This window comes from Cyprinodon tularosa, unplaced genomic scaffold (assembly GCF_016077235.1).
Source record: "Cyprinodon tularosa strain WSP-4 unplaced genomic scaffold, ASM1607723v1 ctg346, whole genome shotgun sequence".
Lineage (NCBI taxonomy): Eukaryota > Metazoa > Chordata > Actinopteri > Cyprinodontiformes > Cyprinodontidae > Cyprinodon > Cyprinodon tularosa.
This window is the reverse complement of record NW_024039059.1, coordinates 1,405,108-1,418,984: the sequence shown is the minus strand read 5'-3', so window position 1 is coordinate 1,418,984 and position 13,877 is coordinate 1,405,108. Positions and strand designations below refer to the sequence as shown.

Sequence of the window (13,877 nt, the reverse complement as noted above, 5' to 3'; positions counted from 1 at the left end):
AAAGAGTTACCTTGTGAAAGAGACCAAAACCTTGTCAATGCTGCACCAAACCTCCACATCTCACAACACTCACTGCAACATGGATGAGGAGAAATTAATTTTGGAAGTCTAGCATCATGACTAATTAATGGCAGCACTGCTACTCGGCTGTGATCTCCCCCATCATGGAGGCTTAATCAACCATCCTAGTGTAATCCTGAAATACATATAAGTCAACTAAACCACTGAGCATTACAAGGCCCTCATTTGTTTACACAGACCATATTTCAAGAAATATGAATACTTTGTCATCATGTTTTCAGTGTATAATTATGTTGGAGACTAGCTTTGAGTACAGAAGTACAGGTAACTATAGTTGCAAGGAGCAAAAATACTGCAGACCTAAAACTGTTTAATTGTATTGTTAATACAACTATTCATTAATTAAGTTTTTGATAAAAAAAAATCCACTGCGGTGTCCACATTGAGGGAGCCGGTTTATCTTGCAATTACGTAAAAATAAACCCTAAACGAAGCAGTGTTCTGTGCTGCCATCTAGTGGTAAAACGATAATTAACTAACTAACATCATGAATAAAAGCAGGTGTTTAGTTTTTTTTAAGTAAATCTTCACTCGGTGTTGAGACACAAACAGACTCCCTGCAGAACCCAATGGGAGAGGTGCAGGGTAGTAAACAGGTCTGCCTCAAACACCAGTCCCACGCCCATTGCATTCCTCCGCATTGATGTTGTGTACACCGGTGTCCTTCTGTGGGGAAAAGACATACAATGATACACAGAAAGAAAAAAAATGTACAAATCACATGGGAAGAAAGTATATAGAGGTTTTATGCAGACCTGTAACCTAAGGCGGCGTGTCTCAATGGGGATGATTCTCAGGATGCACAGTTCAACCACAGAGACCTTAGGTTTACTTCTCATTAGACAGGTGTTCTCTATGTCCCAGTCTGCTCCCTCCAGGTACAGGCCAAACACAAAGCAGCCTGCAGCCAACAACACCTTTAGTAGTTAGAATTAAAAACAAAAGAACAAAAAAAAAAACCCTAGGACTTGTATTACCTTGTTTGGGCCTGACTGTGATTTCATCCTCACTGCGATACTGGGTCACTTTAACGTAGAAAGATCCAGAGGCCAGCCGTTTGTCCTGTAGGCAGCTTGAACCAGGGCAGTCAGATAAGACTCTGGGACATGAAGTCCTGATAGCCACATGACTTTTGGCTCACCCTCATTCACCTGAAAAATGTATTTAAATGGTACTAGTGAGAATTGAATTTCTGATATTTCAATGGGCTGTTTGGGGATTTGTTAGCTTGAATGAAGATGTATTTCTACTATATGAAATGTATTTTTTTCTAACTAAAATGGACATGTCAGACATCTTGAATATAATACTCACTAGAGAAAATTACTTTTACTTCCAGATGTCTGAAATAACCTTCTTCCCATCTAAAGAAAAACATCCTGGATGGTGTTTTCACATGTTTAGTGTACACTGCAGTATGGCTCCAAATGTTTAACTGTTGTCATGCAGCTCATAAGCTGGTCGGGCATCTTAAAAGTTACAGTCAGATTAGAAGAGCTGAGTGAAGAGCTTTAATAATGAAGAGGAGGGAACAAGCTGGTCATTCCTGCTCTATGAAATGACTGGATGTCTAAATTGATTCATTTTGTTTTAAGTGAGCTCATCCTTGTTGTGATAAAGGTTTGGTTTGCACTAGAAAGCTTTATTAGAATTGGAAAAATTCACAGCGCCCATTTAAAAAAGGGGCTGGGATCTCTGTTGTTTTACTAAAAAAGGTGCAAATTAACACAACATTTGATTAAACAGGACATCGGTCATGTCTGGAGCAGGAAAGCTGCTCCACGACAGAGAGAAGGGGAAAAATCTTAAACTGGTGATTTAATAAAGAAAAGAACTTGTAAAATGCTGACTAAAGTGCCAATGAGGGTTTATGAAAGGATGGATGTCGAAATATTTTCAGAGCTAGTTAGACGTTGTTTGGATGATTAAGTACATTGGTGAACAGTCTTTAAAGCAGAAGTCCAATCAGCAAGGAATAACCAAAGGATCATTATTTATACCTAAAACTAATATGATCGAGGTGATTTAATGAGTTAATCAGTAAAAATATAAAAAAATAATTTTTGGAGTGATCAAAGAGTCAGGGAGCTGCTATTTTTGCCCAAATATAGTAACACCTCACTCCTGACATCTTCCGGCAGTGACGCTACGGTGCGGTAAGCCTAGCGCCATTATTCCCGCTTTATGAGCAAAATCAATGGGAACTACTAGACACATCTGCAGTCAACAACAACTATTTAAGATTTCCAGAGGGCTTCACCTATGAAATTCGTCAGAGCTACAGTTAAACTGTCAATGCCCACGTGCATGGCAGTTGGATGTTGTAATATATCGGGTAAAAGTGAAATTAAATCTTAAGTCATTTAAGTTTTTTGATTCATGATTCTCCACGGACGGGTTCGTTGTTGTATTGCCAACTTGAAGAGGGAGGATTTGCCATCAAAGTTCTAGCCAGAGAATAAACATGTAATATGTAGCCAACATTTCAAAGAACGGCGTGGCATGCAGGGTCAAAGAGGGCTGCTTTCAGAGCAGCAAGGACTTTCCTGCCATGACTGATAATACTGATAATAATTGACCTTTCACTGATTCTTGAAACTTTGGCAAAAACATGTCCCACTAAGAAAAGTGCTAATCCTGTTGCAAATAAATAAAATTTTCATAAATAATAAGAATCAAAGTTATAATCAGGGGGTCCTTTGCACATATGTAAGGTTCTTTTAAAGGTTTATTTTCTCTGAAATTAATCTAATGATTTTATGCTGGCCCATTGCCTACAAAATCAGTTGTCCTTGGATAGGAGATAATCATTTCAACTTGATTAAAAAAAGAAAAAGTAAAAATTGAATTGAGTAACATGTTTACCAAATGAAAGAGTACATTGCAATATGTATGTAAAACTACAAACAGTGAGTTTTGAATAATATTTACTATTATTTTGTGATTGCTTAAAATGTGTCCCACATATTTGTCACCACCGTCGGATATTCATAAAAAGCAATAAAATCATGCAATTAAAAGGTCAACTACATTTCTGATGACCCCATTTTCAAATGTTCAGCTCTACTGCATGCTTCAAGTTCACTCAAGCTCCTGTAAGTTTGCTATTTTCTCTTTAATTTGTTCATATCTTTCAACACTGCTAATGTCACAACCATAACATGTCAACACTGTCTCTTTTGTATAAGAATATTAGTTTAGATCAGGGGTGGGCAATTCCAGTTCCTGGGGCCCGGTATCCTGCATCTTTTAGATGTGCCTTTGGTTCAACACACCTGAATAAAGTACTCAGATAATTGGAGGGACTCTGCAGGAACCGACTGCATACTGAGGAGGTAACTCAGCCATTTGATTCAGGTGTGTTGGACCAAGATGGATCTAAAAGTTGCAGGATACCGGCCCCGAGGAACTGGAATTGCCCACCCCTGGTTTAGATTATGACATAAATGTTTACTTTTTAAGAAGAGGTCTAAAGCAGCTAGCAACAGAGACGGAGAAACAAGATGGCTAACGTGAACAACTCCTGCATATCATTTGAAAGAGTAGTTTTTTGTCACCACCGTCAGACGTCACCACCGTCAGGTTTTCTGCCTAAAGGTGGCGATGTAAAAAAAACCTACAAATGGTCCTCAATGGAGGCTGGAATATAATTGTTGATCTGTAATGTTCCATTAACCTCTTTTATATTTTTGTTTATGTTTATATATGTAGGGGATGAGGTGTGCCTTCCCTCTCTCTCAATTCACTATTATGCCATGTTCATTTGGCTTACGTCATTTGGGATGGACATAGTGCGCCTACTACCTACCTACATAGCACAAAGTATACATTATCCCTTGTAAGCTGTGCATCTCCTATGACTAAAGCCTAATAAAAATGGCATGGCAACATTTAACCAAATCAAACATTTACTGTAATTACCCCCAATTTCATAGTCATTACACTAAACTTTGGTGAAGGAAGGGAAGATAAAAAAATCAATGACTCAGTTCAATCAATGACCTGAATGAAATGGAAAAGAAGTCAGCGAAAGGCTTGGAAACGTAGACAACAAGTATCAAGTGAATGTAAGAGAAAGGGCTCAGATCACCCAGAAACTGCCCCAGACGGTCCAGTGGATCAGGCCATGCACGAGCCAGCACGGACTAGACAGGCTGTAGCAGGAGTAGGGGACACTAGACCACAGTTTAAGATGATGTCAGTGATGCATTGTACATTATTCCTACTGGTAATTACTTTATTTTTTACTATGATGATTTTATATTTGATAATATGGGGATGGGGTACTTTTAAAAATGATATTGCTTAACTGTACCTTATATTCCTTGAAAAATGTTTGTCACAGTTCTCACGATTGTTATTTTTTGGACAAAATAGTTAAATAAAGTTAATGAGCAAGAAACCATCGACTTTATTTATATACAGTTTTAATTGTATGTTGTAATGAGGGCATTGTCACCACCGTCAGTTCTAAAGTCACCGCTGTCAGAAGGCTTTTTGTTTGTTTTAAATAAATATGCTGTGCTGTTCTGTCATTAAAATAATATATTTTTTTATTTTTAATACAAAAATATGTTTGTTGAATAAAAAACATAACATTTTCTATTTAGGCTTAAAGTAAACATTGTATGATGTTAGATCTTTTAAAGGACTTCTTGTGAAACAATATAGAAAATTAACAAAAGTAAATATTTAACATTTAACAGCATATATGTGTATTAACAATGCCAGATAATGATTTATAAACTCTAAATACATATTAGACCAAATAAATAAAAAGTAATTTGCTTTTTATTGTGTCTGACGGTGTTGAAAAAAACAAAGTAATAACGGGAAAAATGCCTATTTTATGAAAAAAATACAAAGGAGGTTTCACCGGTAGATTGCTGAACAGCCCTTGGTCTATGACAATATACCTTCAGATTTTGTAATTAAACTAACTTTTTATTTTCAAAATTAAAACCTGTTTTATCCAAATTCCCAAGAATCAGTGACTTATTGATCTCACATTGGAGAAATTGTGGAGGTTAAGGATCTTTGCTCAGAGACCCAGAGTGGCAGTCTGTGGGAGTGGGGCTGGAACTTAGAACCTCCGGGTTCCTAGCTCCATGTCCTAAACACTAGGCCGCCACTCCACTAAAAACTCGTCGCCTGGCTGGGAATGGAACCCGAACCGCAGCAGTGAAAGCACCAAATCCTAACCACTAGACCACCATGAATCAGCAAGCACCTGGACCAGATCAACTTTAAACCGCATTTGGTCCATGTCAGTCTGTGAAACTGAAATTAATAAAAACATTCACAATTAATAAAAAAAAAACCTAAAACCAAAAATAAGCAGCTAGGGCTGCAGTTACATTAGCCTGCATAAAACCTCCTTCTTAATAGAAAGTTCACACAAGTTAATGGGATCTGAGGAAATCATTTTTCTGCAGCTGTTTTCCATTGGCTGCAGAAACAGATTCATTACACTGTTGACGATGGTTTCTTTGGAAAAGCTTCTTGTATTGGCTGCTTAGTCATCGGTCTGTATATAGAAGTGTGTTACCAAACTATACTGCCATGCTACAATCGCCATAGTAACCAGTTCAAGATGCAAAGGGCTGAACCGTACTCACTTCACTAAGCACAACACATAGATTAATTAGCTACAAACCAAGTCATGGTTTCATATCTTTTATTTCTGTTAATTATCATGATTTGTTCCTTACTGCTAATAAAATAAATAATAATAAGATTAGAATATAATAACCGGACAATAGAGAAAAATATTTTGAAATGGAAATTTGGGCTTGATTACAGTATTTTTAATAACCGATTCAAGTTCATATGCAAATGGTTATCTTTTTTTTTTTTTTAACCTTCATTTAACCAGGAAAATAAAATCCCATTGAGATTAAAAACCTCTTTTTCAAGGGAGTACTGGCAAAGAGGCAGCAAAGTTACATAAGATACATTAAGCATAGATGCATAAAAATAAATGACAGGTAAATAAAAAAAAACATCAAGTAAAATTACAGATCATTGAGGCTGCTTCAAATTCTTTCACCTTCAACTTAAAAGAAGAAAAACTCAGTCAACTTCCAGTTTCTTTGTAAAATATTCCACTCAGATGGAACTACGTAGCTAAAGGCTTTCTTCCCCAGTTCTGTGCAGGCAAATGGAACAGTAAGCAGCTGATGGTTGGATCTCAGGGCAGAAGAAGCCATGCTTTTCTGTGTAAGTAGGTACAAATGTAAGAGGGCAGTAATCCAAGAAGGGCCTTGTAAATAAACGTGTACCAATGACACTGCCTTCTCTTAGAGAGGGAAGGCCATCCCACCTGAGAGTACAGGTCACAGCGCTGTGTCATGGCTCTACAGTTTGTGAGGAACCCTAATGAAGCATGGTAAACAGAGTCCATCATTTGAAGACATGAAGATGCAGCATTCTTATAAAAAAGGTCATCATAATCTAAGACCGATAAAAACGTGGCAGAGACAAGGTGCTTTTTTACTCCAAAAGAAAAACATCTCTAATTACAAAAGAAGAAGCCCCGTTTTACTTTTAATTTAAGTTTATCAATAAAAGGTTTGAAGATGAGGAAGTCATTAATTACAATTCCAAGGTATTTATATTCATGCACCACCTCGTTGACATTCCCCTCCAGAGTGGACACTACTGGAAGGGTTTGAGGCACCTTCTTATGATTTGAAAACAACATTAACTTTGTTTTGTCAGGATTAAGAAACAATTTAAGATTAATAAATGAATACTGTACAGCAACAAATGCTTTCTTTAGGGAATAAATAGCCTGTTTAAGAGATGCCCCAAAGCAATAAATAATGGTATCATCAGCATAAAAATGCATATTAGCATCAGAAAAATTTTGCTCAACATTGTTGATGTACAAGTGTAGTGGGAAAAAAGTATTCAACTATTCACCCTAGTTAAATAAACGGAGATAGATGGATTTGACTCAGTTGGCACATTTATTAATATCTTTGCAAAGAGAGAACAGTCATCATACAGCCTTAATGGCACAGCATTCTGCCCTGTTCTTATCTGATCAGCGTTTGTCCCACCTTACTTACAACAATGCAAAAGTAGTCAGAGTCAAAACAAATTACAGACACTTTGGTTAAACAGTAACATTTTATGAAATAAAATAAATAAGAGGGGGCCTAAAACAGAACCTTGTGGCACACCCTTGTGAACAGTAACAAATTCAGAACAAAGCTCCTCACATTTTATACACTGAGACCGGTTTTCTAGATAATTTGAAAACCAAGCAACCGCATGCTCTGACAGGCCAATAAGAAGTAACCTGGGTTTTAAAAATAGCATGGTCTACGGTGTCAAAAGCTTTTGAAAGGTCAATAAAAAGTGAAGCACAGTACTATTTTTTTTATCAAGTGCTACAATTATATCATTTATCACATTGGTTGACAAATGGGCTTTAATTAAATGCAAATTCTAAACCATTGCATACAATTTTATTTGTACATTTCTTCAAAATAACACAGTAAAAAGACATAGAAAATTATAAATCCATTTTATTTGATACTCAATTATGTTTTTGTTTTTGCAACAGTACATATAATACAACATTTTTGAAGTGATACTGTTTTTATAAGAATTTCTAGGCAGTGAAGACAACACAAATACAATTATACTAAACAATATATTTTACCACATTATAAAATATAGAATATTTACATTTGTGGCCAAAAGTTTTAAGAAGCACAAATGCTTTTCCCCTCCAAATAGACTTCTTTTATAAATAAGCTATTTTCTTCATCGCTATGAAGACTGATCAGCTAAGATGCACTAAACAGTTCGATCATTGAGAGGAATATGTTTCAGCTTGACTGCAAGATGAACTGCTAGCATCTTTTCACCAATCTAATTAGGGGAAGCTGTCTATAAGGAGAAGCCAGCTACTATGAATCAGTCTGACTTTATCAGAGGAACAGAGAAGTTGGGCTGAAAAGAAGAGGTGCCTGAAATCATTCTTTCTATCAGTGGATCAACCTCCCAGACCACTCAGGTCTTCTAGTTCCAGCCTTCTCTGTCCATGCAGAACTAGAACCAAACATGGAGAAGCAGCATTTAGTTCCTATGCTCCACTGATCTGGAAACAAACCAGAAGACTGGAAAAGTGCTGAAAGGCTGGGTTCTTTACAGTCAAAGTTAAAAACCCATTTGTTTAGAGCTGCTTTTCACTGTTGAAATTAAACTGCTAACTGAGGTATTATTAGCAGTATTATTATTAGTTTAAGGATGTGGTCCAACTGTTTAATTTTTTTTATTACCTACTTTGTCATGGTTTTTTTGTGTGTCTTTTTTTCTTTTTCTTTTGTTTTTCTATTATTTTCATGTAAAGCACTGTGAATTGGCCTTGTACTGAATTGTACTACACCATTAAACTTGCCTTGCCAGGCCTTGCCCTATATAAACCTAATTTTGTACCTTATAACATCTGGTAAAATCCATTAACTGTTTATAAGTAAACTTTGATATTAAATAGAAACCCGACCTTAAAGGCCACAGCTACATGCTTTTAATGATTAACCATCATAATAAGAACACAACCACAGAATGTCTAGAGTGATGCTTTTTATATTGTACATGAATAACGGTTTTATAATTATTTGACGGGTTAAAAAAATTCAAATATCTCTGTTTACAATGTTAACGTCAGCATGAAAAGATTCAGCATCAATAGGAAAAATGGGTGGAAGTCACGAGAGACGGAGCTCAGGCGTTCCAGATCCTAGTAGATCCTTGATAGTGCTGAGAAAGGGTTTATTCTAAGTGTTGCATTTCTCCGATTCAAGAAAATAATTTTTTTTAAAGAGAAGCAAAATGACGGTGAACATCGGTCACGTTTTGGAGTGCTGTTTTAAAGAGACATTATGCAAGTTTTTACTGAAAATTTTGTAATGCCTCTTTAAGAAAGCAAAGGGGCACAGAAACGACGCAGATGTTGCCAACTTCCTTTGCAGGGCCGTCACTAGGTTTGAGAGACATGGGTGGCTTAGCCCCTAGGTAAGATATTGCGCGCGCACAGCGCGCGCCGAAATTTTTTCAGTGCACTTTCTAAGGCGCTGTCTATAAATTCATTATTTTAAGAGCAACATACCTGGGAAACACTTCCCTCACTAATGCTACTTCACCAACTAAACTACACCAGTTAAAATGTGCTAAATTACAAAGAGTAAATGGTAGGTGCCATGCATTACTGCATAAATGGAAGAAGGCAAGTGGTTCGCCACTCATCATAATGGAAACCTTCTACAGAAGACAGTTGTCTAACCAACAGACTCCCAACATCTTCATAAACCCTTAACCTGGCCATTCATCTTTCCCCATCTCCCCTGCACCCACAACCTGTCAGGAACCCCTGTCTGCTTTGCAATAACCCTGTTTCTGTGTGTGTGCTTGGTGTGTGTGTGTGACCTGGACTTTGGCATGTCTTTCTCTACACCTGGCACAGAGAGAAACACATATATGTGAGGAACTTAACAATAAATGCAGCATTATCTTTGATAGATTTCTGCTTAATCTAAAGTTTAACCACAAAATACAAGTTGCATAAATGGACAGTAGGCAATAGGCAATAGCATCATTGCAAAGAAGGATATCCTTGAGACTTTTTCACATCAGTCTGACAAAGTTTTAATGCAAATAAAGGAAGTATTTTTAAGTACAATGTATTAATGAAAACACAAAATCAACAGTATATGAAACGTACAACTTAGAACTATAGTCAACCCAAGGAAGCACTACCATATCACACAGTGTCGCCCTATCAGACTGGTGGCACATAGATATGGGAGAATTATCCTGCCATAATGCAAGAGCACATAACTTCAATTAGAGAAAAGAATTTCATCTTCTTGCACTCAAAACTTATAATGCTCACACTCAAAACATGCGCTCTCTCTCAAATATTTTCTCTTCTCTCAAAAATCTTTGTTTCTTCTCTCAGATTTAAACAGATATTTTCTATATTATCACAGATATTTTTTCCTCTCGCTTGCCTCCATCTCCGCTCTGCACGGGTCTCAGTTACGCTCTGCTTGCGGATTTGTTTTGCTCTCTCAGACTGCAGTTGGATCGTTGCCTAGCAACCTTTCCAGCCAATAGAACGACAGCCTCGGAAAAGGTGCGCTTGTTTAACCCTACGGAGTGTGCCTGTGCTACTACGCCACTTATAAAGCGTCAGCTGAAACTGCTATTTACAGTAGTTTTGTGGCTGATTGTTGTTTAGAAATAGAAAACCTGGTTTCATTTCTTAGTTTTGCCCTGGATTTTGTAGCGTTTGTGGACGCTACGTCGCTACTTGATCAAAACAATAACGTCGCTACAGGAAAGTTACTTGATAAATAAAGCAGCGACGCTACGGTCAAGCTACTTGAAAATGTAGTTAAACTAATAGCTTCGCTACATGTAGCGGCGCTACTGCCCATCACTGCTCCTGTGACAAAACTATTATAATGATGCTAGTAGGCTACAACAACATCGTGTTTTCCCACACCACTGACTTTGTTCACCATGGTAACGTAATTCCTACTGAATCAGACAAGCTATTAGGCCTATATTGTCTCTTTCCTCACTCCAGGTAAAGTGAAGAAAATGTAAACCGCTGACATCAAATGGCAAACTCACCGTATGTATCTGCACGCAACCATAACTTTCCTAATCAAGCTCGATGACTGTGTGGAGATTCAAAGGGCGCGCTGTTGCTGCACTGCACAGCTGCTATGGTCCAGTTGATGGCCGTGTACCACGTGACGTGACGCTGGACGCGGAGCCAATGAAGGAAATGAATATCCTAACGATATTAATAATTGTATAAATAATTGTGTTTGTAAATAAACTAACAGGAACTTATCTTCAGATTAACTTGCCTTCTTGGTGGCTCGTTTTCAGTGCTTTACTGCAATTGTTTGGGGTTATATGGAAAAAAAATCAATAAATAAAAAAATAACAATAAAAATCGCAAAATAATTATGGGGTGGCTAATACCAACGAAGGGATGACTTCAGCCACCCTAAAATAGGTCTAGCCACGTCCCTGTTCCTTTGGACATGTAAGTTAAATGCTTTTTACTCTTAACTGGACCTGGCAACCAGCTGGGAAACAGTACACTAGAAAAACGATCTAGAAATAGTAAGTAAGTAAACATTTATTAAACTAAGTGTATTTACCCTTAATTTGAGTAGAGAAATGAGATAGTTTGTCAATGGAATGAGTGTTTTTACTCTTAAAATAAGATAATTAGATCATATGCACTCGAAATAAGACGATGCAATTGTGTTTTCTTATTTTAAGTGTAAATTGTCTTGTTCCATTGGCAAACTACTTCATTTACCTCCTCAATCCAAGAGCAAAGGCACTTATTTTAAGAAAATATTACTTGTCTAGATTTGGATTTTTTTTTTACAGTGTACAAATAAAGGTTGGAACAAAACCAGGGGAGTGCACCACATATTTGTCGGGAGGAGTTCAACTTGTAGCTGTCCTCCTCCTTTAGCAGATTTTGGAAAACATTTGAGTCACTAAAAATGCTTTTGGCCACAAATATCCACATATTGTGGACACAAACTGTGCTAAGTGATCCGCATTGGCTACTGGACACTAGTTCTAGTAAAAGAACACCCATTTATGTGATATTAGAGTTATGAATCACATCTGCATATGATTTAAAAAAAAAACATAGTTAGGAGCTACAGTTATCTACCTAAACAGAAAATAGGAGACAACTTGTCCAAGCTTCCCATCAGGCCTGCCCAATCAGCCTCTGCTACATAAGAAGAGCTTAGTGTGTAAACAGCAGTGCCTTATGAGGTTATGTGTCTCTTCTTCACAACAGCAGGCAAAGAAGTGAGGGAGCACACTGGGCCAATTCAATTTTAACCATTTAAAGCCCGATCCAAGAATAAAACAAAAACATAAAATTACTTTTTTTGGTTTGAAGTCCTTATTTGGCCTTTTAACAAAATATGTAAAAAGAAAAAAAATACATTTTTGATATTAATAATTTATTACTATGCGATAAGTCACGATTATTTTTTGTGTAGTCTTCTGCCCTCTGTTATCAGGTATACCTGATTGTGTACAATAGGATTTTGAGCAAAGTTTTTACCATTAAATTATGCAAAAGGTGTCAGACGCAAAACATTTCAGAAACCGTTTGTATCAAATATGACACATTTGGCATTACAGGGTTAAGGTAGAGGCACTGAGTCATTGCAATAGACAAAGATGTAGATAAACTCTTTACTTCCCTAATTCATAGGTAAATTCCCTGCTAGGAATATCAGGATTTTTATCCATATGTGACTGTTTTCCAGGTTCAACTTTGAAAACCAGTGGATTATTCCAACCGGTCAGGCGCGCTGGAAGCTGTTTCAAGCGAGGGGGGCTGATGGCTGGGTTGGAAAACACATGACGTCATTATGTTGAGGGCTGTTGCTGACATTTTTAACAGAATATTGTAGGCCTACATTTTTCGCAAAAAACTGCCATTTAAAATGCATCGGAACAAAGCATGAACATTTTAAACTTTATTTCTTCTCTTTTAATCATTCAAAACAAACAAAAGCTCCCAATCAACAGGATCAGGAATACTTGAATAAAACATGGCCTAAATATCGCCTAAACTGAGCATTGAACGTCTTGAAAGTCCATTCGACTATGGATATGGGAAATGATTTCATTTCTGAAACAAAAAACACACACAAAAAAAATTTACTAATTTCAAATTTTATCACTAAATAGCTTAATACAGACATAATATTTAGTGATATGCAGCCTTATTCTAGCGTAGACTTCTTCAGCCACAGGACTACGACGAATAGGCACAGCATATATAAATAAATAAGCAATAAATAACGCTAAATAAATGCTCGGCGGCAGTATAGGGAAATTAAAACCATTTCTTACCTCGAAATAGTCAGAAATACGTTTCTGCTGCCTATTGCTAGCCGTGCCTAAACGAATGTGAGGTGGCGGAAGCTTCCGGGGGAGTAGCCTAGTTTTTTATGAAATATTAAAATAATGAATCATTAGTTTATATCTTATACACAGCCCATCATTTTAATCCCATATCAAACACAGTCTTTTAAAAAATAAATACATAAATAATTTCATGTTTTTAAGTACAATATTATGTTACTCCACAGCCCCCCACCATGGGGGGCTGATGCTATGACGAGGGAGGCTGCAGCCCCCGCAGCACCCCCCTTCCCGTGCCACTGCAACCGGTATGCCACGTAATCAAGGTAATAATTAAATAATAACTGAGCTTTATTGATCTCACATTGGAGAAATTAACTTCTGAGTTTAACCCATCCCCTTGGGGAGCAGTGGGCTGTCATTGTGCAGCACCCAAGGAGCAGTTTGGGTTTAAGGGTCGTTGCTCAGAGACCCAGAGTGGCAGTCTGTGGGAGTGGGCCTCAAACTTAGAACCTCAGGATTCCAAGCTCTATGCACTAACCACTAGGCTGAACTTCCCTTATTCAGTTTTAGTAGACAAAGATAGGTAAACACTGTTAGTAAAAATGGCTACAAACAGTATTTAGTGCTGCATTTTCTACTTTTAAATCTCTGCCTAAACTTTTCAGGGCTCCGTGATACAAGGGGTCCTTATTTATCAGCTGCTAGAATGAAAGAAAGGCAGAGAGAAAAGGAAAAGGTCTAGTAGAGCTATAGTAGTTAGTACCTGATCTACCCTCCAACACATTTTGAAGGAGTTCATGTGTCCCAAAATTTGTCAATAATTTATGGAAATTAAAAATACCTAAAGA

The 13,877-nt window shown here is 37.2% G+C and overlaps 1 long non-coding RNA gene across 1 annotated transcript; it reads right to left on the bottom strand.

Annotated features, from left to right (window-relative positions):
• Nucleotides 1-520: 520 nt before the first annotated feature.
• LOC119789749 lies at nt 521-1,188 on the bottom strand. Its single transcript, XR_005281628.1, has 3 exons — nt 1,059-1,188; nt 844-982; nt 521-747 (listed from the first exon to the last, which is right to left on the bottom strand). It is a non-coding gene; the product is annotated as an uncharacterized LOC119789749 (long non-coding RNA).
• Between the last annotated feature and the right edge of the window lie 12,689 nt (nt 1,189-13,877).